Genomic DNA, 5,890 nt, shown 5'->3' on the forward strand with positions numbered 1-5,890 from the left:
CTATTCCACAAGAATAGTACTGTTAGTGTTAGGGTCATACTTAGGGATCGTGATGTCTTTGTCAACGCCATTGTGTTTTCTTAGTAAGTCTTTGGTAGTCACTTAGTCTGGGAGATATGCGATTCAGCAAGCTTTCAAGATTGGGATGATTTCCCTTTGCAACATCATAAGCAAATAACTAGGATTTTAAAATAGATAAATTTGCCATGTTTTTGCATTTTACACGTGCATCTAGGAGAATAGGCATTACTTCCACTTGGCTACTGCATCAGACAGACGCCTTCTATTTCACTAAACTTGATTCTACCAAGCATTTTTAGTTTGTCCCTATTTATCTTTGGGAAGCTTGCAATTATGTGAACTCAGGAGTCTAAAGAAATGAGACGTTATGCGAACTTTAGGTGTTGTGTTTTTATAGCAATTTGCTAGGTTAATCAATTTGGAATGTTATCCTTTTGGCTGACTTAATGAAGTCAAGCTTGTACTCATCTATTTATCTATTGCTCAAATGAATATTGTATTTTGCTTAAGTTGGTAAGCTCGCCTGAAAGAAACACTTCACGATATCAATATAAATCTGAAACATTTGTTTTCAGACGCTTTGATTTGTTAAACGAAGAGGCATATAACTTTTTAGTACGATAAGCGAACCAAGCTGTTAGAAACAAACAAGTTACCAAAATCACTATGATACCACTTGTTATGGAAACTGGAGGGGGGGGGGGGTTAATGACAAAATATAAAGGATAAGATCACAAGAACAAAAACAAGATTTGAAGTAAAGAAGAAAATATTGGTAGAGGAATCAAGTAATTTTATTGATAACCACTAATAATTTCTGGAATGACTAAATTGAATGAAGAGTTTACTATTTATAGGAGACATCTCAAACCCTAGAAATAATACAAGATATGGAAACTAGGTTAAAAATCACGTAAAACCGGAAAAATAGGCTGCGTTTTCGCTTGAGCTATAGTTGAGCGAGGACCTTATCACTTGAGCAACAACTCGACAACAAGCGAGCGAAAAACTTACTGTCCAAATTTTGCCTCCTTCACTCGAACAACTAGCTAGCGATCGACTAGCAACGTCAAAATAACTTTTCCCTCAATTGAACCATACTTTAACATCTTGAAGCCCAATATACAAACACGAAACCCCAAACCTTAATTTGGGTAACAAACCTAACATAATCTCTACTTAAATCAAGTTGCTTTATTTTATTGAAAATATTTTTTCGAATATTCTCCATTCCAATGGTGCGTGAGAGGTTCATCATTACTGTCCACTAGCTTATATATTCTCAACCTTATCAATTTGACAAAGGTGTATGAACCTTTCCACTTTGGGCCTAACAAACTCGACCATATCTCCTTGTCCGTGACAAAAAATTTCTTTAGCACTAGGTCTCAACCTTATAGGTTTTCATGCGAACCTTGAAATTCAAATGCCTTTTCATTTTTCTTCGATAATATTGCTTTCTTCATATGGGAGGGCTCTCGTTTTTTCTCTAAGAGCTTTAGGCTTGCGTTCATAGCTTCTTCATTCTGTTTTTCATCAAAGTTCAACTTCATTGCCGAACTCAAGCCTAAATCCATCAGAATCATAACCCCGATTCCATAAGCTAAAGAGAAAGGTGTTGTCCTGTGATAGTCCTGGTGGTGGTGTTGCATGACCACAAAATTTATGGTAACTCATCAGCCCATTATCCCTTGCAGAATCAAGCTTTTCTTTTCAGGATGCTTTTCAGAGTTTTATTTACTACTTTCACTTTTTCGTTAGTTTGAGGATAATACGAAGTGAAAAATTGTCTATGAATCATAACTCTCACACATAGATCTGAACTTTTTTCCATTAGAACTGTGCATCATTATCTTAGATAATGGAATTTAGGATTTCGAATCGACATTTACTATTTTCTCAAATAAACTTACAAGTATTGGCCTCGATGATGTGGTAAGAGGTTTTGCTTCAACCTATTTGATAAAGTAATCTACAGCAACAATCATGAATTTCAAGTTATTGCATATTTTCTCCTAGCTGGTCAATAGTATCATTGTTTCAACACCTTTTATGCTTGGGAATCCCCGTTAGCACTATTCTCAAACGTGTCTACATGAATTTTCTTCATTACATATATAGCTTCATCATTGCCTATTCATCATGGTAAAGGGATAGTGTACCATCACTTGAATAAGTTTTTGTCTTGTAATACATATCAGGTTGCTTTTATACGCAATTTTCTTGATTTTTTTTTTTTTTTGGGTGGTCTCTATGGGAATTGCATCTACCTGGTAGGATATAATCTCTTGTATCCACGGGATCTCCCCATGTATTAATAGGCTTTCTTTTTCTTATTAACCGATGGATTTGTTAACAACTCTACCAATACAATTTTCAAAAACTCCATGTCCTTTGTACTTGCTAATTCAGGTAATGCATCAACATACCCATTTTCTTCTCTTGGAATTTATGAGAGTTCAAATTTGTTGAAGTGTTGTGTTTGACTCATGACCTCAGCCAAATATGCAGCCACTAGCGATGAACCGTCTTGTAACCTGATTCAAGTTGTGAAATCAATTTTTACCTCAATTTTCTAGGTGTGCACTTCTTTAACTAACCATTTTCTTCTCTTGAGATTTATGAGAGTTCAAATTTGTTGAAGTGTTGTGTCAGACTCATGACCTCGATCCTTAATAATATATTAAGAAAAAAGAATTAATTTAGTTATTGGACATGTCCAACATTAAACATTGACCTCTTTAACGATGAAACACATATATTACACGTAACCTTTTAGCGGTCAAATAGATAGAAAAGGTTATTCACTTCGAATCATGGAGCTAAGAATTTGAAAGGAAGTTCCTAAATGTTCTATTATTATTAAAATTTCTGAAAACTTGAATTCTGATGATGTGGATGTCAAGAAAAAGAGTTAAAAGACTCTTGTGGACGACATAATTAAATGCTCAATATTTTCGACTATAATTGTTTATTTCTAAGTCTTAAAAAATATAAAATTGTTTTTAGGTAATTTTTATGTGGGCGACATAATTTATTTTTTATTTATTATTATTATTATTTTTTGATATTCAGGTATCCACCTTATAGTGATTAAATCCTGAAGTCTATATCTTAGCCCCTCAAGCTGCAGACAGGTTAAACCGCAGGTTGTGCCTCAAACTGACCAGTGCTCAAGAGCCCTTCAACTGATCTGTCAAAGTGTCAAGCAAGTCGTTTCCCATCTTTGCACCTTGTCTTCCAATAGAGCTCCTGCCTTCTAGGAGAATATTTGTCTTTCAAGAACTTTTCAGGAATCAAACTCACGATCTCTGATCTGCCAGCTTTGAAGCGCCCTCATCTTTGTCAATTGAAATGTGTCCGGAGGGGGCAAAAATAATTTATTTTTTATTAAACTTAGAATAGGGGGTCTTCCCTTACTAGTGTAGTTACTATTTAGCAAATGGATAAGGTTTTCTTCTGCTGTCAAAAGTACCCAGAAACAGAAAGGTGGGAAATTTTCTCCCGTGGTCCACAAACATTACCACTTGTTTCAATTGGGCTCATTCATTTTTATTATCACTTGTAGGTTCCCTAAAAGAATAGATAACGTGCTTTTCTAGTGATTATCTGACGCAAAGTGGAATGATTCCCGTCCATTTGTCGTCAGGTCCACCAAAAAAGACAGTTTGGAGGTCCAAATGTCACAGAAAAATAAATGGGAACTTAAGTGAACAAACTGGTAATGTTTGGGGACTACGGATTAAATTTCCCATAAATAACACAAAAATAGGTAAATAACGCCGTTGCCGGGGATCGAACCCGGGTCACCCGCGTGACAGGCGGGAATACTTACCACTATACTACAACGACTTTGTCCTTCTGTTTTCCGTTTTGATATAATATAACGTTGTTGATTATTATGCTGCTAATCTGAACAATTTTGAGGGTAACAAAAAGGACAAGAAATTTATCCATGTCTTGAAAAATTGTCCAAATAATCAATGTTAATACTACATCAAACCATATTAAATCTCTCCTTTGTTAGGTTAAATGCTTGGATGATATTTTTTCTTTATAGGGATAACATTCTAATGAGAGTTTCAATGCACATGTGCTTGTCTCAAATTAGGAACACGTAACCTTGAACGTTGATTGAATACCCTACTATCATTGATCAACACTTGTATGATTTCATCGTCTGATATACCAATTGAATATAAGAACAACCACAAGCATTCACAATATATTTCGTGCCTATAAATCAAAGTAATATTGAAACTAAGATCAATTTGCAGATCATTCCCCCATCCTAAAGTACATAACAAAACTCAACTATTCAAAAGGAAACATCCTTTGGCTAAATCGAAGGACATAATTATCAAAAGTTCTAGTTGCAATAATTTTTCCATATGCATAAAATATGCCTAAAGAGGTATTGCAAGGACCATTATAGTTAACAACATGAAGAAGGAGCAACTGTCTTAGCATTAAAAATAGACACTAAGACCATGTTTAGTTTGAATAAAAAGTAAATATTTAGTAAATTTTGAAAAGTTGATGAAATGAGTAAACTGAAAAGTTGTGAATCCAATTAAATTTGTAGTTTAAAATTAGTTTTCGGTAAATAAGTTTTAAGAAATAGAGTCAAACAGGGGATAAATGTTATTGCATATTAGGGATGCCATGCTACACAATACTAGATATATATTTAAAATACATATAAATTAGTTTTCAGTACAATAAGTTTGAAGAAATAGAGTCAAACGGGGGATAAATGTTATTGCATATTAGGGATGCCATGCTACACAATACTAGATAGATATTTAAAATACATATAAATTAGTTTTCAGTACAATAAGTTTGAAGAAATAGAGTCAAACGGGGGATAAATGTTATTGCATATTCGGGATGCCATTTAAAATACATATATATTAGTTTTCAGTACAATAAGTTTGAAGAAATGGAGTCAAACGGGGGATAAATGTTATTGCATATTCGGGATGCCATGCCACACAATACTAGATAGAAATTTAAAATATATATAAATTAGTTTTCAGTACAATAAGTTTGAAGAAATGGAGTCAAACGGGGGATAAATGTTATTGCATATTCGGGATGCCATGCTACACAATAGTAGATAGAAATTAAAAAAAAAAATAAAATACCAAACATATTGTGCGGACAGGCCCATGCAGTGTTGTAGGCCGTCCCACCTAGCAAATATGCTCTTAAGGACCCTCCACATGCAATAAACTTACAACTTCCTTCTGTTGATCAACCTTTAAAATTCTCTCAAAATCCGAACGCATGGAACTTCATGTTTACGTCGGTCGTAGAATTGAGGGTTAGCTAAATCTTGGAGCATTTCTTTGTGTCCAATATTTGAGCAGCTTTGATAATTTGCATCAATGCAAGTCGTGCTAACAGTTATGTAGGCACAAGTTTCGCCTAACTCTATTTTGGCAAGTGGTTTCACTTGTGTGTCCAAATCTAGCTGCACACAAAAACTTCAAAGGGGAACCACCTTTAACTTTTCAATGTGTTCCCGTTACAACTCAAATGAATGAGGTACGAGAGTTTGGCTAAGTTTAAAAGCTTACTTATAAGTGATTAAGTTTATTGTAACGTGTATAATTTCTTGAGGACCAAAATCGAAAATAAATTACTTATTTTGTGAGTAAGGCAAGAGTTATATTCAAAAAAATCTTTTTTTTTCTTGAACAAAAGTGGTATACTTAGCTAAACATGCTCCAGTCATCTTTGCATTGCATGTCTAATGAGCTAAAACATTCAACTGAGAAATTTTACTTATTTTTGCAGTAAGCAGCACAAATTTGCAACAAAACAAAACATTGTGGCGGGGGGGGGGGGGGGGGGGGGGGGGGGT

The 5,890-nt window shown here is 34.5% G+C and overlaps 1 long non-coding RNA gene and 1 other non-coding gene across 2 annotated transcripts; one reads left to right on the plus strand and one right to left on the minus strand.

Annotated features, from left to right (window-relative positions):
- The first annotated feature begins 1,339 nt into the window (after positions 1 to 1,339).
- Positions 1,340 to 3,557, plus strand: LOC111374061. The gene is made up of 2 exons (XR_002699058.1): positions 1,340 to 1,689; positions 3,097 to 3,557. It is a non-coding gene; the product is annotated as an uncharacterized LOC111374061 (long non-coding RNA).
- A 244-nt stretch (positions 3,558 to 3,801) lies between these two features.
- TRNAD-GUC lies at positions 3,802 to 3,873 on the minus strand. The gene has a single exon. It is a non-coding gene; the product is annotated as a tRNA-Asp (tRNA).
- Positions 3,874 to 5,890: the final 2,017 nt, after the last annotated feature.

Source organism: Olea europaea, unplaced genomic scaffold (assembly GCF_002742605.1).
Source record: "Olea europaea var. sylvestris unplaced genomic scaffold, O_europaea_v1 scaffold1199, whole genome shotgun sequence".
In the NCBI taxonomy this organism is placed as follows: domain Eukaryota; kingdom Viridiplantae; phylum Streptophyta; class Magnoliopsida; order Lamiales; family Oleaceae; genus Olea; species Olea europaea.